A 25,601-nucleotide genomic window follows, 5' to 3' on the forward strand; every position below is an offset into this window, starting at 1 on the left:
GAGGAGAAAATGATGCCCATCCCATTTTGGGAGAGGAGAGTGAGCATCTGTGCGAGGCCATGGAAGGCTCGAAAACCAGGTCACTGGAAGAGGAAGAATTATGAGTGATGTTTTAACTCTTTGAGTTCAGTTTCAAAAAGACGGAGAAAAGAAAGAAAAATGGAAATGGGCAAACATACCCACTTTGATAGCTCCCCTACTTGGAACGATTAAGCGTGGTTCAAAGGCTGCATACAGCCTTCCAGGTTCTTCGAGCTTGGCCTGAAGTCAACCTCTCCCGTGACTTCCTCCCACTGCCTCTAATCTCAGCAAATTGCATTTTTGCCTTCTGGTCCTCCATGCGAACCACTGCCCCTTTTCACTTCGTCCCTGAGGAACCACTCTCCCTCAAGCACCTCTTATTTTTCCTTCACGAAGCCTCCTACAACGGCCCCTCCGTCTATCTTCTGAAGAGCTTTGTGCACCTGTTCCACTTCATGGCGATTTACAAGTTTTGATGAGTGTGTCTGTGGTCCTTGACATTGACTATAAACTCCCCAAGGCCCGATGTGTCAAAGGCATCTTAGTATTGCTTGGCACTACCCATGGTCATCCCCGCTGTTTGCTGAATGGAATGGTTTGACCCAGTGAGAAGACTGAGGTGGAGGAGGACTGTCGAGAGGGATTTGGGGACTTGAGAGTTTTCTTAAGAAGAAATATCAAAAGGTCCCAAGCGGATAGCCACAGGTGAGCACTAGGGAGGCTCTATGCCCCGTAAGGATGAGGCTGCAGCCAAGAAGATTCTCCCGTGGCTTGTAGCCTTCAAGAAGCTTCTTCTTCTTCTTCTTTTTTTTTTTTTTTTTTACCACCCTTTGCATCTCTCCTCCTTGGAAGCTCCTGGCTTGCTGCAGGACTGGCCATAATCTGATCTGATCTAGAACAGAGGCTGCAGAAGCTGCTGAAGGGTGCCCTCCGCTTTAGGCTAAAGGAGATTTGCAGAGAGGGAGGAATAAAAAGCTGTTGAGTCAGAAAGAGAAGGACAGGTCCAGGCCTGAGGAGTTCAAGAAAAGAGCATGGGGAGGGGAAGGAAGGATGAGAACTGAGACGTGGGAAAGTCAGCTAAATAGATCGGGCTCTTAGGATGTACTTAGCCCAGCACTGGGTGCCGTCTAACCACGATCACTTTCATCTTCCCCACCCAGGAATGTTCCTGTCCCCAAGTAGAGGCCTTACCCTAACAGTTATGGCATAAGGACTTTGGGGCTCATCTTAGATGTTTACTGTAGACCAAAGCATCTCTGCTTGTGACAGCGTTGGAACTCAGGGTCAACACTAAAAACTGTCCCACCCGAGGGTCAGGTATGGGCATTACTGTTTCTACCCCAAAGTGTCCCATAAGATAACCTGAGGTTATTTCATCCCTTTGAGTCTTGGATGACTCTCTGTGAAAATGAGGGCGAGGACTTTGATGAGCTACTGAAAACCATTAATGAGATAATGTGCAAAACGGGGCTTGACACAGCAGTCACACAGTCGGTTTGGAGAGCAGGGGTCATGAACTTTCTGCGGAAAATCCGTCACCGGAGATCTGATTTCATGCAGTGCCGTTGCCACCTGCTGGACTTTTCAACTAACGTCATTTCAGACCAAAGACGCGTTGCATGTTTCACAGTTCCAGACGTATACAATGTGCGGCTTTTGCTCTGGGCTTGCGGTCTGCACACAGCCATGCCGTGGATGCCACTGCTGATCTTCACACATGTGTCTGTAGGTCAAGGAATGAATGGGATGGGAACGGCGATGCGTTCTATATGATTTACAGAACCTCCCAGAAGCCCTATTTTTGTCCCGTGGGGGATATGTGCATAAGTGCACGGGTGTGTGCGTGAGAGTGAGTGTGTGTGTGTGTGTGTGTGTGTGTGTAGAGGGAAGGAATCTCTGGACACGCTCTCATCAGTTTCTGAGGCTCAATCTCCACCCAGACCTCGTCAACATTTACTATAACAGAAGCTAGCAACCTTCTCCCTCCGCACACTTCCCCTTTCTGCACACTCTTGATGATGATAATGACATTAATGACCATAATTTCTCCACAGAGTGTCTCTACTTGTTCAGAGAGAACGAAGAAGATATCCCCACCCAACAGAAGGCCACTTGGCACCAGAAAGCAAGGTGGTGTTTACAGAGAGGAAAACGTGACTGCAGTTTCTCTGCAGAGTCCATTCCCAGTTCCAGAAAGGAACTTGCTTCTGACCTCAGCAAATGCTCACAGCCACAGGGAAAGGCGCACTTGTACAAAAAAAAAAAAAAAAAAAAAAAAAACACCCTATCTTTCCCATCTATGTTTCTAAAGACTGGAGGTGGTCAGAACTATCCCTCACAACACAGTACTTGGTCAATTCAAACACTGTAGTCCCTGGAGAGGAAACAGGTACATGCACCTCAAAATCTCCAGATGCTAAAAGTAGACAAAAGAACAAAGGAAAAGCTATTATTCTATAGCCTGGATAGATAGGTTTTTAAAAAAGATGAAAGGCAACCCTTCTGGGACCTTCACTTAAAGCAGACCTTGAAATCTTAAAGCCCTATCTCTCAGGGCAAAGGAATCCGTGAGCGAGCAGAAACCCTACTGTTACACACAGGCTGAGAGCAAGCCCAACACAGTTTCCCCCTGCAGCCGCCCAAGGAAGACAAGGAGACCCTGAGAACAGGGTGCAATTATCCCAGGAAATTCTCCTAGGAGCGTGCTACCACTCAGCCGTATGCAGGACCTCAAGGAGGGTGCTTCCTCCAAACCATGCAGAAGGGCAACGGGGCTTGGTTCCTAAGTGGAGTAAGAAAAGCAAGGACATCCTGTTTAATGCTCACACTGAGAAGAGGTTACTGCTGGTCACCACGCTTCACTCCTGCGGGGAACAGTAAAGCCCTGGGGTGGGCACTGGGCAGGATTGAATGCAGTCCAGCCAACTTGCAGGAAGCTGCATGCACTATATGGAGGCCCAAGCGGGACACGGAGAAAAACAAGGCAAGCCTCTCTTCTGGCATATTTTGGTGATGCCCGAATTAAATGCAGCATGGAGGAAGATGGGTCACAAGAGAAACTGGGTTCTTTTGTGTACTAATCACTAAATGCAGGGACCGGCACCAGTGGCAAAGGTATCAGGAGAACGGAAGAAATGTGAACACGTGTTCCTGTCTGCGCACATGTGCACACGTGTCTTGGGCACACACTCATGTGCCGCAGGGCACGGGAAGTCAGCTCTCAAAGACAGCCCTTGTCATGAATCGCAAGCGAAACCTTCCTGCTATCACCCATAGTCATCCCTTACCCAGTTCCAAGAGAGCCAGTGTGTGAGAGTCCCAGGGTGGAGGCTGGGACCGAAGAGAGGTCCGTGAGGCAAGGTCTCCTGAGTCTCATCTTTACCACATACACAACTGACCTCCCTCCTTGACAGCTAGTAAGCAGGTGCTCAGCCAGGGCCCACTAAGCTGTGCGAGCCTCCCATCCCAGGTTCTCCCATGGTCTACAAAGTTCAGATCTGTTGACCGCCAAAGAGAGGGCTTCCGCTGCAGACACAGAGCTGGAGGTGGGACAAGGAAAGGAAGCCCAAATTGCCTGACGTCCTCCCCAGGGATTTGGTTCCTGAGCTCCCGCTCACTGTGGCCCTTTCCCAGGGGTGAAGTCAGGCAGCCCCCAGGCCTTCCCCCCCTTCCCTGCAAGTTTGGGGCGGCTGGAGGGGGCACCTGAGAGAGGAAATGAAGGAGAAGAACAAGAGGGCGGGAGATGCTCGAGGAAGCTTGTTTTAATTCGATAGAGATGTCAGGTATTCCCCACCAGCAGTTAGGCACCTGGCTCTTCATTCCTGTGGAGCCCTTCACACAATTCATTCTTTATGTCCTCCTGCCTGCTGGACCAAAAGCTCAACAGTGGTGATGTTGTTGATCACACTGGCATCTGTAGCCATAATACGTTTCCAGGTATAGAAAACACCTGCTGAGCCAGCCAATATGACTTAAGATGGAAGGTTATGGCTGGAGAGAATGACAGTCATCCAAAACACGCAGAGGACTTTGGGAGACTGGGAGACTGAAAAGACGTGGAACGTATTGTTGGTCAGGCCACGGGATCACCCCACAGTCGCTTGCCGTCACTTCCTATGCCCTTTCCTTACACAGAAACCAGGCTCGCGCGGCTCAAAAAGCTCCCAGGTTCTGTGACCCAGACTGAAGGAAGATCAGTCCTGTCTGGTTCTGGGGCTGGTTCAGACAAATGCCAGGCAAAACCAGCCCCCACCCCCTCACCTCGCTGCTCACATGTCTCTGCATGCTTTTGAAGGGCATCTGAAGGATTCAAGAGCTAATCCCGAGGGTGAAATCGCCAAGCTGCAGAAGGCATTTGGTCTTGAACTTTACAGCACTGACAGACAGATAGAGGTGTTCCTCTCCCTTGTCCTGAACTGGTAGAGGAACTGGTTTGGTACAGAGCCATAAAATCTATCGCATCCCGAGATAGTGAAGGTAATACAGATTGTATTAGTAAAGCTTCTAAAATAAAACAAAGGAAGTACAAAGTCAGGATTCACTAACGGACTGTGAATTTTCATTAGTATCATTAACACCAATATTCTGTTTGTGTACACCCTCTGCCCTAGAGACAGACAGACAGACACACACACACACAGTGGAACTGAAGTTCTGGCTAGAGACAGACAGACAGATAGACACACACACACACAGTGGAGCTGCAGCTCTGACTGGAGACAGACAGACACTAACACACAAACATACAGTGGAGCTGCAGCTCTGACTGGAGACAGATAGACAGACAGACACACACACACACATACACACAGTGGAGCTGCAGCTCTGACTGGAGACAGACAGACAGACACTAACACACACACACTCACACACAGTGGAGCTGCAGCTCTGGCTGGAGACAGATAGACAGACAGACAGACACTAACACACACACACACACACACAGTGGAGCTGCAGCTCTGGCTGGCAGCCATGCTATAGAATCATGACAGTTTACTCTCCCATTTGACCTTATTCAAACCCACTTTCCTCACCACCGCCCTGACCCCCACCCCCCAAAGCATACACACGGAGTTCCTTGTCCCACCTCCTGTCTTTCCTTTCTCAATTACCAAGCTCTTTTAAACTGACTACAATTTAAATAAATACCCGTGTGGAAATGTGAAGCAGGCTGCAGCCATCTGCCAGTAAGTCAGTCCCTGTCTTCGGCTGGAAGCCCCCACCTCACCCCTGCCAGCTCTCCACAACTTGCGCGAAGTGTTGAGACCTTAATGCGAGGCTGGCACATGTAGAGAAAACAAACACATAGAGTCTCGCAGCTGGACGGGGGGGCCACTGTTTATGCAGGAGAGTGCCGGGGAACTGCAGCAAGGTGTTGATGGGAAGAGCAAAGGGGGCAGGTTCATTCTCATCTCCAGCTCCTAGGATGCCCTGCAGAGGGTCTGCCATACCCGGGTACAGGGCAGAACAGCCAGCCGTTGTGGGTGGGACTGATGCTGTAACTGTGACATCTTGGAGGCCAACGCCCGCCATCTTGCCCACTGTTAGACAACCAGCAGCCATCGCAGTGCGTGGCTTGTGACAGGAGCACGGTGGCTATTTGCTGATGACACAGACAGATGGACTGTTTTCTTCCCTCTATCACACACAGGTCACGGACTTGTGGGCAGTGGAGGAAAGTGGCCAGGGAGTGCTGCCTGAGACAATCCGAAACCCTACCAAATGTTAAACAATGTTACAGACTCGTAACAAAAATAGGGAAATGCTATGTATGGAAATCCAGTCAGATTTCTTTACTGCGGGCATTTCAGAACCTTTAATTTGCTGTTATACAGCATGAATCACCAACGTAGAGTAGGCACCGAGTCTGTAACCACAAGCTTGGACTTACATGACCCTAAGCCCGGGAATTATTTGGAGTGCCATTTTTTTTTCTTAGAGTACTACTACTGATGAAGATTTTTGCCAGACATGCTTTTCGACCTGCTGACTTAACTTAAGATCTTGGAGATCTTATTTTGAAAATAAAATATATGAAAGTCTAACATGTAGTTGCTTGGGATGTCAAAGGAAAGTGGCAAGAGACAATTTTAACCTAGTTTTAATCAGTGTTAAAACTAGGAGATTTGTACTTCTCACTTGAAACGTCAGAAATAGTCCAAGTGGGTTTGTATTATCGCCTCATCATCAAAAAGACACATCTGGGAAAAGCCTGTCCCAAGGTACACTGTGTCATCGCTGGTCTTGCATTTTCCCACAGACCTGCTGGCCTCATTATCCCTCGGACTCCAAACGTTGTCTGTCTTGCTGTCACATCACGGTTTGCTGTGCTGGGTTCTCAACCTTGGGCCCTTACCAACTACTCATGAGCATCATCTTCCCTGGTTCCAGGGCTCTGCTGCTTCCCCGCTGCACGGACATAGGTTTTGCAAAGAGGGAAAACAGGCTCCTTAGCTTCGGTAGTCATCTTTAGAGATCTTTTTCCTAACAACCCTGACTTTCCTTAGTAAGTCGTATAAAATAGAGCGTATAAACTTGGCCGAAAATGTTACGTTGAGCAAACTAGCATTTAGAGATTGAGTTTGGGGCTGAGATGTGGCTCCGTGGTTAAAGTGTGGCTGGCCTGCACGAAGCCCTGGGTTTGATCCACCATACTATCTGCATTCAGGCATGCAGTAGAGTATAGCTTAACCAACACGCCCCCAGATAAAACCCTGCAATTCAATACGTGGTATTTTTAATAATAGCAATGCTTCAAAAATTATCTTTTGTGGCATACAATCTAAAACTGAACCCATATCACCTTTAGCTCACTTATTTGCATAATTATACAAAGGAGTTTATGACTCCCCTTAAAACTGTCACATATAATTTCCCGCCAGCAATAACTGGTTATGCAATGCAGCCGAGATGCTTACATCACTGTATGCATTCACATTTTGTAGACAATGGAAAGTATAACTTATATTTAGTATAACAATTTGCTGATTGTTAAAAGATACTATTTGGGAAAGCGTGTTAGGGATAGAGAATACACATAGTAATTTAATAAACTGACAGGAGGCAGGCAGGTTATAAGACCAAGGTCATTCTCACCTACACAGTGAACCCAAAGCCTGTCTGGACCATGAGAAACCCTGTTTCCAAAAACAAAACCAACAAAAAAAAATGACTGACTTTTGTGGCAAATCACTGATGTCTTACTGATTTATAATATGAATGTCATTGAGACTTAGTGGATGAAATTAACTGGGTTTTCATGATAAGCAGTTTATGATTAAAATACACATTTAGGATAAAAAGAAATTACTAATCAACATACAACCAAGACAATTATTTAACTGTTTTTTCAGTCAATAAACAAGGCGACTATCTCAAACACACGTGTGACCTTGTGTCACCTCTAAACAACTCCTGGAGGCGGACAGTGTTCCCAGCCCCACGTGACAGACTGGAGTCACTCTAGCAGAGGGCTGACAGCCACAGCAATATCACCTGAGGCTAAGGATGGGCATCAGTATCAGGCTTTTCAAATCTGTCCATTGATTTGCCTCATCCAGCCCTGTGTGGAGGTCTCTAGCACAGATGTCCACGTCATTTTGGAAAGAGTGTATTCAAGGAAAGCTCTGCAATGAGGCGAAATGTCCAAAATAAGGGGTTTTGCACAAAGATATTGCTGTAATGACTTAAGGAAAATGTTTACAATTTTAAAACTAAAATCAATTTTCTCATCGTCTAAGCTGATTTATTATTTCATTATGTGTATGTGTGTCTGCACACATATATGTGGATGCTGGTAGAGACCAGAATGTGCTGGATCCCCCTGAGCTGGAATTACAGGAGGTGGGTTGGAAATGGAACTCCGATTCTGTGGAAGAGCAGGAAGTGCTCTTAACTGAGGAGTCACCTGTCTTTCCAGGCCCTGGCTGAATTTCTGAGTACGTGTGTTTGGGTATGTATGTCCATATGGAAACCAGAAGACACCTCATGCAATCCTTAAAACACCATCTCCTCCTATGATAGGGTCTGTCATGGGCCTAGAGCTCACCAATTAGACTCAACAGACTAGCTGGAGAGCCCCAGAAATCCTCCTGCCTCTGCTTCTCACACCACCAGCAGCCTGACATTTTCACTTGAATTCTGAGCATCAAACTCAGGTCCTCAGGCTCACACTACACTTTGCAATTGCTCCCAGACACTTGGATTCCTAGGCACTCTTCATCACATAGAAATAAATATCCAAGAAGATGGCCCTGCTGTAAGAATCACCTATACCAGGAGTCGAGATGGAGACCCTCAAACTGGTCTCTGAACCTATAGGGCTGTTAGCTTACTGCTGGGAGCATGGGGGCTTGGAACCAAGGAACATGTTAGCAGTGAAGAAAAGTTTTCAAACCATCCATATATCTGAATGTCTGCACTTCAATGCACACAGAAATTCCACTGATAAAGGCAAAAAGGAAAAATCCAGGGGTTCACAGATCCCTAGGGAGTGTATCTGAGGGTTCCATACCCTTTGGGCCCTACTTGAGTTCCAGGCCTTCCTGGTCCCCACAGGGGGAGGAGACAACTTCCGCCCCCACATCAGAGCCCATCCCACTCCAGGAATGAAGCTGCCTTTTGCCCAACTTATACCCAGACTGGTTTCATCTGCTTCCAAATCCATTTTGTGTCTTAACTTCTGCCAAGAAGAAAAATTTAAACACGCGCGCACATCACGCTTTCATGGGAGGGGAGAATTAGCCTGGGACTTTAAACTGAAAAACACCAAGCAGAGAGGGAAGGGGCAGGCCGGCGCGGAAAGTCAGGACCTGGAGCCAGCACGCCCTTCCTGGAGTCTCTGCCTGCTATGTCCGTGTCAGGGTCGGCTGTGAGGGGAGGACTTTGAAGTGAGATCTCACACAACTGAGTTCACTTCAACTATTCAGCTCAGCCCTGCCTCAGAGCAGCTCAGAGTGGCCTTACTGCCTGCAGGAAGCAGATTCTCGTCCCCAACACTCGGAAGAACTCTGTTCCTTGCTTGCTCTCCCTTGGCAAATTCAAAATGAATCAAACGGTATTGGAATGGCACATGGCCCGTGGTTGGTGCAGACAGCTCACAGACTGCCTGCGGCTACACCATAAAAGAGGTCAGAGATGGGTTCTCCTTCTTAGGACCCTCCCCTATCTCCTCCAGGGCCTGAAGTCAGATGCTTGAGTCAGGAGACCAGAAAAACAGCTCTGCTCCGGAAACCACAAGGGTCTGTGAAGCTCAATCAGTCCTGCCCAGGGTCCCCTAGAGTTCAGGTAATGGCTCACCCCCACCTCTGTATTCCTGTTATCTACTCCGCCAAAACACGGAGAGTTGTGCACTCACTCTGCTTATACCTACCCAGTGAAACCCACTGTCTACTGGAATTAACTTGCCCCATAAGTCACTCAACACAGAACACCGGTTACACCCTGAGCCCTTAAAAGATGACAGTCAGCTTCTAGAGAAGGGACACAGCTGAGGGCACAGTAGCACAGGCCACCGGTGAATCCAACCCGAGGGCCATGCCACGGCCAGGAGGTGAGAATCATCACAGCCTGCTCTAGAATAAGAAGCCACGTAGCATCCACCTCTGTCCCACTCACAGAGAGCATGCTAAGGACAGTGGGGTCGTATGTGGAAGGAAAAGAAAAACTTCCACCAGGCAGTGGTGGTGGCACACACCTTTAATCCCAGCACTCACACGGGAGGCAGAGACAGGCAGATCTCTGAGTTGGAAGCCAGACTGGACTACAGAGCAAATTCCAGGACAGCCAAGGTTACACAGAGAAACCCTGTCTAAAAAACCAAAAAAACAAACAAGCACACACAATAAAAAGAAAGAGAGACTAAAGAAAGAAAGAAAGAGAGAGAGAGAGAGAGAGAAAGAGAGAAAGAAAGAAAGGAAGAAAGAAAGAAAGAAAAACTTCTATCTTGATAATTGCTGAATCCCTGTGAAGAATAGGAGAGAGAAAAATTTCCAACTCCAAAATAGATCCCTTTGGCATATTCAGGTTAGGTTTTCAGAAAAACTGCAGATCTCCACAGGCACAACAATGTCTCCTAAAAGCTGTTCTGATTTTTGTTTTGCTTTTGCTTGTGTTTTCTTCTGTAGTCTAGGATGGCTTGCAATTGCTGATCATCCTGCCTCAGCCTCCTCTGGAGGGCCAGAAAGCCAGGATTACAGGCATGCACAGCCATGCCAAGAGATGCCCTTCTGCAAAAAGGAATGCTCATCTGTTTGCATGAGCAAACATTTTCTGCCAGGTACCTCACCTCTACTAGGCACTTTCCACAAGAAGGAGCTGAAGGACTAGATAAGGGGTTAGCTGGGGGGCTGGCTGAGGGACTAACTGAGGGGCTGGATGGGGGGCTAGCTGAGGGACTAGCATCTGCTCAGGCACCGATGAGCACAGATGACTGTGACCTGGGAGACTTTATCTGCAGGAGATAGTTTCTCCCCCAACCCTCCACAGTTTGGGCTATCCCCTTCCTCAGGAGCCAAAGCCCTCTCTCCTTTATTCGTTCTACTTAAGTTCAGCAACCATCTTGTCATCAGTGGGCCTCATCTCCAGTCCTTACAGGAACATAATAAAATCAGTCCACTCTTTCTCATGTTTCTGTCTATTGCTTGTTAGTTTCCTAGATGATGGGTATCAAACCTGTAGAGGAAAAATAAACTTACACTGTCCCTGTATGTCAGTGGTTCTCAACTTCCTAACACTGTGACCCTTTAATACAGTTCCTCATGGTGTGGTGACCCCAACCATAAAATTATTTTTGTTGTTACTTCATAATTGCAGTTTTGCTACTATTAGGAATTATAATATAAATATGATACACAGAATATCTGTGTGACCCCTGTGAAAGAGTCGTGGGACCCCCATGTTGAGAACAACTGTACAGGATTTGCAATACTATTTTTCTGCCTTTATGTTTGCTTGAAGGTTTAGATTAGAAAACAATGATTTCAAAATGTTTTATTAACAGTAGGGTAACTATGGCAAGATACTCTCAAGCCTTCACCAATTTTGAGGAACTCCTATCCACCCAATGTCCTGTCACTTAAGACAAACAGCTCTGCCAAGCTGGCTTCAGCAAGTTCTCTGGTCTGGATAGAAAAGGTATATACCTTGGAACCTTCTGGATGTCTCAGGCCAAGAGGTAGTCCAACCCTTCATATGCTATTACTGCAATTGATAGGGCTTTCGTCTTCAATGCAGTTGGATAATACTGTCTTCTATATGTGTTCCATATTTCTTTATCTGTTCGTCTGTGATTGGCACCTAGGCTGACCGCATGACTTGACTGGCGCCTAGGCTGACCTCATGTCTTAACTAGCATCTAGGCTGAACCCATGTCTTGACTGGCACCTAGGCTGACCCCATGTCTTGACTGGCTCCTTGGCTGACCCATGTCTTGACAATTGTGGCCGGTAGTAGTTATCATCTCCCATTCTGTAGACTGTCTCTTCATTTTGCTGGTTGTCTCCTCTACTATATGATATTTGTTTGATAGTTTAGCTTGATGAAATCTCAACTGTCAATGAACAAAACTCTCTAAATAGTCAAATTTTCAAAAATATGGGCTCTTGTAGATAATTTAGAGTTAGCCAATCAGATGAGACTCAAATTGTCAATGATATAATGATGATGAGGAAGACAATGACGATGACAACTCAGTAATTCTTTAGTTTTGTATCTTAAGCCCCCACACACAATTGGCCCATATGTTAATGGTTTAATCCAAAGCCTGTGGAGTTATCAGGAGGTGACAAAATCCTAGAAGATGGGGCCTTCTGGAAGGACATCCGGTCCTTAGACACATTCCCTTAAAGTGGATATTGGGACCCTCACCTCTTCCCTTCTCTGTTTTCTCTGGGGTACCATGAAGTAAGGAGCCTTCCTCCAGGACACGCTCCCCACATCACCTCACCACAGGCCCAAAGCGATGGAGACACTTGATCAGGGTCTAAAACTTAGGAAACTATAAACAAACAAATGAAGGCAACAAACAATACCCCCCCCCCCCCGATCTTTCCTCCTTTTAAAGTGGTTTCCTCCTTATTCTGTCCCAGTCGTAAGACACTGGTAGAGATGTAGTTGGAGTCTAGTGGGCTTCTGAGGGGAGACGTGGATGCCACAGTACAGTCAACTCTTGCTTTGATTCGGAAGTCTCCAGAAGCTGAGATGTAAGTGTCTTGAGGGATGGGGACACAGGACTCAATAAATATCTGGCCAAGAAGACGGCTACTCTGCTGGCCACCGTGGTGACAGCTTGGGGAGGAATGTGCTGTGCTGTAGGAAGCCTCCTGGGACACCAGCGTAAGAGGTCACAGCTCAGTGTGAAACCTCAGAGTTCCTATGGAGTGAGGCCACAACGGGCGTCATGAGTTTTAGTGGGTGGTATTCTTCACGCAGGGAAGCCAGGTCCAAGCCCGCACCACAGGGACACATGTTCCTTCTTGGCTGAAATACAGTGATCAACGTCTCTCTGGCCCCCTACCCCCTGCCCATTCCAGGGACATTAGCACTGGCATTTTGGTTAATTTCTAGTGTGGGAAAGATTAGTTCTGCCTGCCTAGGATTCCGTTTCAATTGGCCACGCATGTCCTTTTCACTTCCTGATTTTCAAAGCGGACAGGACTTAATTATTAAGGAACCTCCCTGTTCCACCTGCCCTGGAGGCTCGATTTTTTTCTGGAGAGGGGTATGTGTAGGGGAGCAAACTGGGAGCCAAGCCCCAGTTCTACAATTGCTCTAGAGACAACATATCGGAGAAGACCCAGACCACACCAGAGCTGTCCTTTCACCAATAACCCTACTTGGAGCAAGACCCACCCTTTGCCTCCTTGTACCCCTGACCACAGGGGGACCATCGAGAGGTCTCAGAAGGCCACCCTGCAACTTCCACTAAAGGCAATTTTTAAAAGGATCAGCATAGGGTATTTATAATCAGATTTTCTGAGAAACTCCCAACCCACCAATATCAGAATAGAAACCAAATGCTCTGTCAGATCGCATAGTCTCTCTCTCTCTCTCTTTTTTTTTTTTTGTTCACAAAAGGCTGTCCCTTCTTGTAGGCACTACCACTTGGTGCACCCATCGAAGCTATGTCCAGTTCCGCTCAGGGTTTCTACTTCTCCTCTTGGGAGAAGAGATACAGAGTGCGGACAAGGTGACCCGGAATTGAAGACTCCAGTCTGTAAAGGACACAGGCCCTACATTCACCCATGCCAGCAGACCCCTATCCTCCGCCTGCCCAGGTAAACTGCGGCAAAGGCCAAGGTTTCTTCTGCATGGTCAGTGGTCATTGTGCTGGCCTCACAAGTTCCAGACAGCGAAGACAAACCAGGGGGCTCCACTCCGAGGGTATAATCGTAGCAAGGGCAACTTGACTGAGGAGTGCTGGCCACACGCTGTATTGCATTAGCTCCTACAGTCCCAGGAGCAAACCTGGACCAGTGTGCATTCCATGGGAGTCAGAACAAAGGCGTGGCAGCCAAAGCCATCCAAAAGTATCCACTGGTCAGGTTATAGATTGAAGAGTGGGCTGGATGGAGGAAGACAGTGGAGGGGTGGATAGGCTGGATCATCAGCATGGAACTTCCCACCTAATGGCTGACTTCCCAAGGTCCCTATGAGTTTTATTCCTCCATTGCTCCGAATCTGACACATCTGGCCGACATCTTTCAATATGAGAAGGTACCACCCTGTTTCAGGTCTCTGTTCACTCAGAACAGGAATGGAGCTGGGGTCTGGATTCAAATGCTTGTTCTCAGCCTTGGATCTCGGTCTTCTGAATACATCATCTCATTGTTAACCTTGTCAGCCAGTTCTAGATGACGGTATGGTTTCCCATTCACATAGCCCTTCTTTCCTTTAAATGTGGCTCGGGGATAGTGTGGAGATGGAGGAACGCCTCCCAGTGTCAAATCTGTCCTCATCACCTCTTCCCCAGTGAGCCCCTGTAATTACAGTGAACGCTGAGTACCTAAAACATACTAGGTTTCTGCCCCTGAACTCCTTGAGATTTCCAGTTTTCAAGGCTGGCAAGAACCAAATACCTTTCGGTGGAAAAAGTTTCTCTGTTTCATTGGATCTTTTAATGCTGTGGTTGGGCTTCCTCTATAATGACCACAAAACAGGCCCCAAGACTCCATCACCCTCAGAGCTGAGCACAGACATCACAGAGGCTTAGGGTACTATGGCCTGCCACCGCATGCGAGTGTACAAGGGCTCTACAGCTACCTGCCCAGGGGGACCGGCACTTCCACACACTCGCTCACAGCTCCAAAGTAAAACAAACAGCGCCATGTACGCCTCCTGCCCGTATGTTTACAAGTGGTCCAGGAAGATCCGCCCAGCTGAAACACAGGCAACTCCTGATAGTGCACCAGGCTGGGCTAAACTCCAGTAGCACCACAGTCAGGCAAGGCCAGGAAGAGGACAGGGAGTTAGGGGGTCTCACTACGGAGCCACGGGGCTCCGGTAAGGAGGGAGTCAGCAAAGGGTTTGAAGCCCCTGCTTTGCCAACCTCTACTTCCCTCGCTGGTTATGCATGTGAAGTGCAAAGAGAGAGAGAAAGCCGCGTTTTAAACAGAACACTAGAAAGTGAATGAAGCCTGCCTGGGTGATCCCGGCCACCTGCTGGGTGATACTGTGAACAGTGACGGGGTCAGTGCCACCAGGCAGCTGGAGGAAGGAGGGAGGAACGGTCAGGTGATCAGGTGCGAGCCACGAGTCTGTGTGATTCTGCAATGGTAGACATAGGGCATCTTATATTTGTCAAAACCCAGGAAATACAGTGCACAGCTTCTCTGCGCCTCCCGGGCAGGTGTGCAGTGCAAAAAGGAGATTTTCCATGAACTCTACTGAAGTGTGTGAAGAAGAAAGGGCGGAGGGGACATGAGACAGAACAGCTGGCTCACCTATAAATGTTCCCCAAATCTGCCCCTTGAGGAGACACTGCTCCGTTGTCCACCATTTTCAGGCTTCTCTAAGACAAGCACACTAACTCACTCCTTCACTAGAACTCCACAGCGCCCCCCTTCTGCGTGTTCCCATATACACATGCCCCAGAAAGCATTGCCTGTGTGGGTCTATGGACAAGTATAATTATCTCTTGACATCCCTGGGATTGGCTCCAGCATCTACCTAAGAATGCCCAAATCGGTGGAGGTTCAAGTCCTTTACATAAAATAGTGTACATAGGGTTTGCATCTAATTTAATTCTCCCATATACATACAGATCATCTTTGGATCACAATAGATTGTAAATGCTCTATAAACAGTTGTCATATTTGGTTGGTTTGGGAAGAAAAGAATGGTGGTGCAAGCCTTTAATCCCAGCACATAGGAGGCAGAGGCAGGCAGATCTCTGTGAGTTCAGGGCCAGTCCAGTCTACAGAGTGAGTTCAGGACAGCCAGGGCTATAGAGAAAGAAAGAAAGAAAAAAAGAAAGAAAGAAAGAAAGGAAGGAAGGAAGGAAGGAAGGAAGGAAGGAAGGAAGGAAGAAAGAAAGAAAGGAAGGAAGGAAGAAAGAAACTAGTATCCCAGTGTTCAGGTACCGTGGACAGGGTTGCACACCAGCAATTGGCAAAGGCAGGTTGAACCTAGGCAGGTTCCCCTGAGTTAGGATGACACACACCTAAGTTCCCGATCCTCCTGCAAAGTATTTCCCCACAGCATAGACCTTCTAATGCCTATCCCTTTCTTTAGCAAAGAAAGATCCTGCCTCGAATTCTGTTGCAAGGGTTCTTTTCCAATCCAACTCCTATGGACGCTGAGACCATTCACGGTCTTTTCCCAAAGGGAGGGAGAGAGCGGAGGCCTGGAAGGACCCAAGAGATTTTCTGTTGATCAAATGACCTCCTATTCAGAATCTTGCAAAGGAAAGCAAGGTCGCCCTTGAGCCCAGCCCAACATCTAGCTGATACCCTGGAATTTCTTATATTCGAACTCAGGGTTGGTGAGCACAGCTGTGACAGCTTGGGCTTTTCAGTTGCCAGCAGAACGTTTTCTACCTGCGTCCCCTGTGCCAGGTCACTGCATACACAAGGATGGAGACGAGGCAGCCACTACTTCATCGCACCTCTGTATTGCAAACCCAGGCATCCCACGTCTCTCCACAGCCAGAATATCATCGTGACTTCAGGCTTCCTTTGTTTGTTAAAGAAAAACAGGGAGCATACGCAGCTGCTGGCATCGGGGAGGGAACTCATGAAGCAGACTGCTCGCCACACCAGGGAGAGGACCTGAACTGGGCTCACAAAAGCCCAGGTAAAGCTTAGTGTGGCCGCATGGCCTGGTGTCCATAGCAGAGGACAGCAGAAATATCCTGCTTTTACAAACTAGAAGATGAACGCCAGCACCCTACGCTGTCCCCTGCCCTTCCCACTCACACCGTGACTGACACGCAAATGCCCACATTCACACAAATACCCATACACACATACACCTACGCTCACACCTCCACCCACCAAAAGCTGCAGGGAGGGGGAGAGCACCTAACTACACACACATCCTCTGTACCAAAACTTCTAGCACAATCCGAAGCCTGAAGGGAGTGGGGTGTTAGCGCTCCTGCAGGTAACTGCCTGTCCAGCCCTTTCTGCTGGCTGCCTGCTGAATATTTGCCTTCAAGGAAGCATCTCCCTGTCAGTTACCTGTCTGACAAGGCTGCTACTTCCTTCCCTGGGGTATTTTTCTATACAAGCTGCCACTTCTCCTGACCGAAGTGTCTACTAGGCCAAACAGCTCTCCCCTCACCCCACTGAGGGAGTGGAGGACCTGCTTGATTAGACTTGCAAAGATTCTAGGTGCAAATGGATTCATCTGGCACTTAAGCGGAGCCTAGATCCAGGCGATTCAGACAATGTCCCAGGGGAGGGGCAAGTCTCATGGTCTGAGACGAAACCCAGTGTGGTTGTAACTTTCACCATGGCTTACAAAAATCCAACATGGCTCTGCCACAGAGCCCAGCATCCTTAGTGCTGATGCATGCACCCTCCATCTGGGTCCGGGCTTCATACTGAGGGCATTTAGGACAAGTCTCATGAAGGATCTCACCTGCCCCTTACGTGCAGTTAGTTACGAAAGAAAACAGTTCTCTAAGTCAAGGGGCTTTGCTTTGGGGAGGAGCGTATTTGCTGCTTTACTTCTTTGAAAATGAGAGTTTCAGAGTTAGCGGACTGTAATGACATCTTGGCTCTGCCACTTACCAGCCCAGAAACCAGAAACAAGTCACTGTACTTATTTAGGCTTCTGCACCCTTATCTGCAGAGCGCAGTGGTGAGGGCCATCTTCAAGGGACTGCTGGAAGGCTACACGGATTAGGTAGTGCTGGACTCGAGGTCCGGCACACAGTGGGTGTTCTGTAAACGACTGTAACTGTCCATCTCTAGAAAAGGCGCAGGCACTGTGAAAAGGCCCAGGCAAGTCACTGCTGCCTCTTATTCCAGTTGTCCATGGCTGCCCCCCTGAGTGGTGGAGTAGGAAGCCTTGTGGGGTTTGATTCTCTAAGAAGTGAGGATGAAATCTTTGTTTCGTGAAGCGTACCTGCTGCTCGTGTGTCCTCACACACTTGTACCTAAGAACAAGGCTTCGTTTGTAAAATCGGGGCATCACAAATGAGCGCCATACAATGCCACCTTCAGACAAGCCTCTGGATTCTTTTCTCCCACATTCAAGACCCGGGTGGTGTGTCTGTGACAAGGGGATTGGCCGCCCATGTAAAGCCCACCTATAGAAAGGCACCTTGTTGTTCCCCTTTGGGGAGGAGAGCTAAACTCCCCCAAGCCCTTTCATTTATTGTCAAAGACCACCCAGTGGAACTAGCTGGCAAGTTGCCACAGTCCAGCAGGGTGAGAGCCGGGCTGCTGCCCCAGCCTCTATGTCTGCAACAGAAGCCTATAGAAGAGAAATCACCTGACTGGGTTGTCACCTGGGCTGACTCGGTCTTACAGATGGCAGACCACCAGGGGTCTCAGGGTCTGAAGGAAGGGTTGCAGACCTGCCTATGTGGCGATACAATGGAATCTAATTCCGAGTTGTAAGGCAACAAATAAGTGTACAAGTATACTGGCCCGCTACAAAGCATCCTTTCATACTGACAGAGGTAAACGGCTGTGAACAGCCAGGACTTTATGTGGCTGCATTTGCAAAAGGAGGCACTGTGCTAACTGACATGTTAACACATTGGCCTCCCTTGAGCGCAGCTATGGAAAACTGCTGGAAGATGACAGTCACTTCAGAAAGAGGATCACGTGGGAGAGGCGATTTGTGAGATAATTAAGGGCAGCCTTGGCTTTCATGGAAAACCAATAAACCCAGAACCCCCAATTTTCCTCTTCAATTAGCTGTGACCCATACCTAATAAACCTCTGGGATTATAATGTTAGGTAAGCATGGGCTGGTAAAGGAGCTTGGCTTAGACTAATCTAACTGTTGGCAGAGCCAGGGAAAGTGGTGGTGGGGCTTTCTTAGGAAATCTATGTCTAGTCTTTTCTGAGTGGGGGCTCCCAAAGACCAGCCATCTTCAACCATCTTCACCACCTATCCTGTGTGATGGCCAGCTGTCAGAAACCCAGGAGGTTTGGGGGCAACTGGGAAGCTCCGTGACTTAGTTGCCTTTAAAATACATCTATCTCCCTTGCCTCCTACTCTGAGATGGACTTCAGAGTCATGTAAACCTGCTGCAGACATTTATATATCCAGAGATATGCATGGGAGCAAATGCGACCGGCAAGCAAAATGCTAAATTCAGACACATGTTTCTCTCTCTCCTATCTCTCTCTCTCTTTCTCTAGGGTATTTCTATATAGAACAGCTTGGTCTCAAACTCTCAGACTCACAGCAATCCTCCTGTCTCTACTTCCCTAGTGCTGAGATTAAAGGTGTACACCACCACAATGAACATTTCTCTAATTCTCAAGAGAAAATCTGATGGAGTTGAGAGAGGAACAAAATCATCTAATTATTCCTTTCCCCCTGAAAAATATCCAGTGACTGATCCTAAAAACATATTCAAGACCCAGACTCAAGAGATTCTGTTTTCATTTCAGAAACCCTTTTTAAAAATGCAAACAGAAATACTTTGGTATCCCATGTCTCCAGCGTGCTTAGTCACCCACAGAGGGAGAAATGATTTTCAGGGAGAAACTAGAGAACAACTCATACAGGCAGACGTGAAAGAACATTCTGGACTGCCGGACTGCTGGCCCCAGGCTTTGACTCACTCAGTCTGAATTTTTGTCCCCTGGTTCAGGAAGTACTTCTTAGCTGATGCATTAGCATCAGGGTTTGCTCTGCATTTCCCTTCCAGCCAGCAATGGACTGCTGGATGCTATGGACTCTCCCAGCAAACACTAGAAATGGACCCTTGAAGAAAGTTGGCAAAACTCATGCCATGACGCCGGGGGCAGAACATGTATGCAGTAAAAGGCCAATGAAAGGAGGGAGGCGCCGGCCTGGCCACACTTCCTCACCTTCAACTTGCCTAACATCGCGCAAACTCAGTTGAGAAGAACGATGCTCTCTGGCCATACTTCTCAGCGCTTGGCTTCTTTGGGGTTATTTTTCATCAGGACTGCTTAGCCTACAGTCTCTGTTGCTTTCTCAACATGTTCTCTGGCAAGCAGAATGAATTCACTGTGCATTATTGCTATAATTTCTTCTCTCTGCCCAATAATCCTGTCCCAAACTTCAAAGGCCTCCTTTGAAGATAAGGCCAAATTCGTCATTAGGAAAAGAGAAGTTATTCCCTAGCTATATTTTAGAAGACAGTAAGAAGCAGAATCCCTCTGGTTTTGGTGGGATAAACAATGCCTGGTACATCAGACCACAAGGCATCCACTGTGATACCACTGACAGAGACATAAACACTCCGCATTCCTCACCCAAACCTACGCAGGACTTTTCCACAGCTAGCACAGACTCCAAATCTCTTGCTTAATAATCCGTCTCCGACATATCTGGCAGGGGTTGCCTTGGGAAAGGGGGTTAACATGGCCGCCACAAGCTTTGCCCACAAGAGTGTATAAGCTGCTAGGAAGAACCCGAAATCTACCTTCTGTTCAAAGTAGGACCCTTCCAGAACTAAGGGATGAGAAACACTGCCGTCTCGGTGGTAACAGAACATGAAGGAACAGCTGACTCGCCAGGCCAGAGAGGGAAGACAAGGAGCAGAAGACCTCACCTGTGCCATCTGCTTCCTCCCTGGTTCCCTCAGGCGGATGTTGACAAGACTTCATGGGTCATGGAGTCTACGAAGTCTATTTCCAGACTGAAGACAAAGAGAGCTGTTTCACCCTGCGAACAATGGGAACAAACACAGTTCTGCAGTCCTTGCTGTTTATAAGTGCAGTGCTATAAACCTCAGCAATCCCTTATTAATTCATTTTATGGATAAGGAAAGAGAAGAACAACGTTTTTTCCCCCCTAAGATCATAGGCCTCTTAAATTTCCCAGTTACCTACCTCCTGCAGGAACTGATGAGCAACAAAGAACAATGATTATATTTTACAACACCATTATCTTTGCATCCAGCAGCACACTTTCATTAACATTCATAAAGTACTTCTTAAAAATAGATAAGCAGTGCTCGTGCTTAATGTGGATGCAGCCCCGGGATGGCAGGGTAGGAGACAGGGGAAAAGCTCATCAGAAAACAATGGGCAGCTGTATGTGGTCAACCAGAGCAGAAGGTTTTAGCACCACAGAGTGGGATGGAGGACACAGAAAAGGCTGAGTGGCAGGTGAGAGAGAATACACGGTGGGTAATGGTGAGGTGGTGTCAATCATGGTGGCCGTGGGAATGAAGAAGGGATGGCAGCATAGCCAAAGAAAGAGCAAGGCGGACAGGGCGAGAGTGAAGAAGGAGGCAAAGCTGACGGATGCAGGGACCGAGGGCGGCAGCTGGGGGCAGTGTGCCTGGAGTTTCAGGGCTGGCGCGTGAAACACATTACCACCTGAGACATCCTAATAGCCCCCCCCCCCCGAATCCTACCTCCCCACTCGAACCAACCCTGAAGGACCCAAAGGCAAAATTCCTCCCTAGGCAAGCTGCTGTAAGCATGGATTTCTAGATGCAAGCCAAACATGTTCTACCAGCTCGACTACTCCAAATACTTGAGTCCAGCTTACCAGTTCTAGACACGTTACAGGCTAGGGAGAGCACAGTTAGGATTTGATTGATTCCCTCAACATTTATTCATTAATCAATTTATTCCATCAACAGCAATGTGGTGAGATATACGCGCTCTCTCTGAGTCTTTGGTCACGCTGTAAAGACACCCCAGAGATGTCTGACGACAACTGTCTGACGACAACTGTCTACACTTTCTTCACAGTCGCGGGAAGCACATATGCGCAAAGGAAAAGTGAGAAGTTGGCCATTGGATGGGACTACGGGTAGTTATCAAAACATTTTTGCAAGTAGTGGTAGATGTTTATATAATCAGCAAAAACTGAGGGGAGCTGCTCTTTGATGAAGAAAACGGACTCTCCTGGGAGAAGGAGGCTCCCAGCCTGGTGTCTGATGCACCATCAATATTTGCTGAGTGTAGAAGTGACAAGAAATTACCATGCTAAACGAAATGGAGTTTTCAAAAATGGAAGCCTATCTCCTTCCTTTCTCTCTCTCCCATTTCCATTCTCTTCCCCACAAGACAAGGGAGCATGGAGTGTGGAGGAATGAAAGCAAACTCCCAACGTATAATGACATCTTTTGAAGCCTGGTCCACTCTTTCTTATTCAGAGACCAGAAAATAGTAGGCGGTAATTACCTAGTGCAGTTGGTTCTTCAGCTGTTGCTGGAAAGACACCGACAAAACCCTAAGTCATTAAGCGTATCAGTGGCTGCTGAAATTTGAACCCAGACCCCCCAGGGCCCTTGGAATACTATGATCCTTGGGCTCACTTCTTGCCCTCTTTTCTTAAACCCCAGGAGCCCGTGAGGAAGTCAACAGAATTACTTCATGAATAATCTCCTATTCACATCAGGCCATGGAAACCACTGAGAGGCCTCTGAAGAGATCAGGGATCTCAAGCCACTGAAAAAAAAAAAACACTTCAAAGACAGTAAAATCTCTGGACTCATTTGGAGGATGGAAAGGGACATAAATTACACCCTTTATCTTGAATTGGCCAACCAGCTAGCAGCTAAGCAGGTTCCTCTCAAGGTATCCACCTAGACTCTTCCTCCCCAGATGTGGTCAAAGAACTTGCCCATCCTGGACTCTGCCAACATGCACTTCCAGCTGCCCACGATTTGCCCCCCCCCCCGCCCCGTGAAAGTTAGTTGCAGCGCTGTACCTCTGAGATATAAAAGTGGGTCAAAGGGCAGTGTCTGACATCTCAGTCCTTGGATTTCATGAGTATAGGCAGCCTCTAACCAGTTCCCGAAGGGACAGATCCTCATTCTCTACCCGGGCTGGCAGCATCAGCCACCAGGCACAGCGAGAGAGCTATAACTTCTTTCATTTTTTTCTCTTTGCATAAACTCGCTCCAAAAACTCATCAAGCTGGGAAATCATAACTCTACTGCTGTTTCCACCTCAAACTCTGTCCCGCTGACCCGAGAGTGCTTCAAGATCACCATGGGAACCTCCTGGGTCTCAATTATGAGACCATTAAAAAGGGCCAATTATAAGACCTCAGAGTGCTCCTGGGAAACCTGTTACACACCTCAAAATGGCCAACCTCTTGCCCTGAGCCACTTTGAAAGCTCAAGAATCAGGCCATCCAGACGGAAGGGCATCTGAGCCCCTCATGTTGCTTCAACAGGATCTTTTAAATGTTTTCCACACTATTCTTGAGAAAATGGAAATACTATTGGCCAAACCAAAGCTATCCAAAAAAGAAAGAAAGAAAGAAAGAGAGAGAGAGAGAGAGAGAGAGAGAGAGAGAGAGAGAGAGAAAGAAAGACAGACAGAAAGAAAGCAAATCACCGCAGCTCTGGGCTGCTTGCTTAGAATTAGCACCCAGTGGTAGAATAGCTCAGAAGTGTTTACATATTCAAGAATTCTTAAAGCTACATTCATTAAAGGTTCATGCTTACAAAAATCTGTACAACAAAAAGCTAGGTGATAAACGTGCTGGCAACACAGGCCTGAAACAGAATATTCGTGTCACTTAATCCAGTAAGAGGTAACTACAGTTCAAAAAACTTGCATGGAAGGACTAGGGAGCCCAGAACACCTCACCACACCCAGAAAGTGCCTGTTTGGGATCGCTGCTACGTGGTTTGCATATTCTTAGACGTAGCTGCCACATCTCTACAGGAGCACAACACTTGTTTCAAGAGATTGGGCCTGGTTCATCTCCACATGTCAGCAAAATCACCTCCAATGTTCCTTTAGTTCCCTACGCCTCAGGTCTGCCTGCCTCCCACTCCCCACATCTCTTTTCCACCTAGAAAACTAACAGGCCCTTCCAAAGCCAGAAACAAAATCTCCAGAACACAATCCCAGTGGAACACACACACACACACACACACACACACACACACACACACAGATCTTGCTGATCCTTCAGCCCCACAAATACCTCTAGACGCCAATTCAGTATCCCCGACCCACCGTCCAGTCAAGGGGATTCTTTGGGGGCAGTTTAGCTTTTGGGTCTTCTTCGGTCCCTTATTTAGAAATAGTTTTTCCTTTTAAAACGCTGGTGGTAACTCTCCTCCCAAAGAGGCAAATGGGTGTTGGGGGTAGACTTGTTCCCATCGCCTGGCTGGCCAGCCGGGGCACAGTGTCAGTCTTCGGGGTAAGTTTGGGAAGATGTCCGCGCCCTCCTACCACCGGAGCAGCTTCCGGAAACCGCGGGAGCAAAATCATCCAAACCGGGCTAGAGAGGGAGGCGCGGCGGCCCGGAGCCGGGCAACGGAGCACGAGCAGCGGCGGCCCCGGGAACTTCGTGCAGCGTCAGGCCCTGACACTAGCTGGAGCCAGTCGAGCGCCCGGAGCCCCACTCGGAGCCCAGATCAGCAATCGAAGCTCAAACCCAAGCCCAGCTCAGCGCTCTGAGCCGCAGTCCGAGCCCCAGCTCAGTGCTCGAGCCCCAGCCCAGGGATCCAAACCCCATCTGAGTCCCAGCAGAACACCCGGAGCCTCAACTGAGCCCAAGCCCGAATCCCAGTCAAACACTAGGAGCCCCGACCCGGAGCCCCAGTGGGAGCCGCAGCCCAGCGCTGCCGGGCAGCAGCGCTCGCAGGAGCCGACCGCATCGTGAGGCGGGCGGCCGCCTCCCACACGCCTCCAATCCCCAAACCAACAAATAAACACAACTTTTTATGAAAAGAAAACAAACTTCAGTGACATGACTCACCTCTCCAGCAGCCGGAGCCTGGGAAGAGGGGGACGGGACTCCGGGTCCCGCGTGGCGGCGCGGAGAGGGCCACACGGCCCCGCGCAGCACCGACACACTCGCACAGAGCGGTGACACGCGGGGACACACACCACGGGAGAGTAGCGGCAGCTGGAGCAACAAAGGAGCCCGAGACCCAGAAGTTGCACGCCGAAAAGGAAAGGCTTGTGTGGCCACGGCGGGTACGAGGTGCGAGCGTGTGTGAGCGCGGCCGGAGCTGACACCAGCGAAACCCAGCTCAGGGTCCCCGCTGCAGGAAGCGGGAGCCGTGGTGGCAGCAGCGGCAGCAGGAGGACAAGCCAGGAGACGCCGCGCCCAGCGCACCCAATCCCTCCATATGGAAGACGCTTTTTTGGATGACTGAACTTGCAAACAATTCCTTCTTTTGCTTCTCCTGCCTAGGAGCCTCCCATTACCGCTCGGGGAGGGGAGGGGAGCCGAGGAGGCGGGGAGGAGGGGGAGGAGCGAAAGGGAGCAAAGAAAAAGTCTTGGAAAGGAAACTGGGGGAAAACACACACACATGCACACACAGTCCCCCTAAACTCTAGGACAATTTCCCCCTTAACGCCTACTTTCTTTGCTCCGCGTTAGACTCATTCGGTCCTTCCAACTTTGTTCCCTTGCCCACACCGAAAATGCTTTCCCCCACTCACGGGGTGCCTTCTATCCTGTTTAGCTTCACCTTGGACCCTTCCTCTGGTCAGCAAAACCCTATGGCCACCAGTCTATCCTCCCTCAGCCTTTTTCTAACACCCACCTCTCAATGTCTTTTTCATTCTGAAAAAAAACAAAAACAAAAACAAAAACAAAACCCTGCCAGATAAGTAAGTAAAAACAAAAATCACAATTAATAAAAGCGGGGCACCCTCCCCCTCCAAAAAGTGGGGGCGGGACAATTAGGGAAACGATAAGAGACCTCATCAAGGCAAAGCCATAAGGCAGCCTTACCAGACTCTCTGGGTTGGCTGGGAAGGGTTTGCCAGGTCCTTGGCTTGACCTCCATTCATCATCCTAGGGAAGGGAGTGGTGTCGCAGAGTTAGTTCGTTACCTCTGTGATGGTTGGACAGAAAACATCCACAACAGTTTTCAAACCCGTTGTAGCAGAACTTAGGACAAATTGCTACAACCCAGATGGTTAGGCTCCACCTCCAATTTCTGACTCAGTAGGTCTGTGCTAGGCAAGAGTTATTCGAATTTTCAGGTG

The 25,601-nt window shown here is 48.5% G+C and overlaps 1 protein-coding gene across 4 annotated transcripts in view; it reads right to left on the reverse strand.

Annotated features, from left to right (window-relative positions):
* Boc (BOC cell adhesion associated, oncogene regulated) overlaps window positions 1-24,787 on the reverse strand; it is a 74,635-nt gene extending 49,848 nt beyond the window's left edge. For 3 of the 4 annotated variants that reach the window (XM_050148952.1, XM_050148950.1, XM_050148949.1), the window contains exons 1-2: window positions 24,358-24,787; window positions 20,228-20,340 (exon numbers count right to left, since the gene is read on the reverse strand). The gene's annotated coding sequence lies outside the window, so the exon portion shown is untranslated. The remainder of the gene's footprint in view (window positions 1-20,227; window positions 20,341-24,357) is intronic. The other variant, XM_050148951.1, reaches the window with a different exon arrangement.
* Between the last annotated feature and the right edge of the window lie 814 nt (window positions 24,788-25,601).

This window comes from Alexandromys fortis, unplaced genomic scaffold (genome assembly GCF_014885135.2).
Source record: "Alexandromys fortis isolate MF-2015 unplaced genomic scaffold, M_Fortis_MF-2015_v1.1 scaffold_4, whole genome shotgun sequence".
Classification (NCBI taxonomy): domain Eukaryota; kingdom Metazoa; phylum Chordata; class Mammalia; order Rodentia; family Cricetidae; genus Alexandromys; species Alexandromys fortis.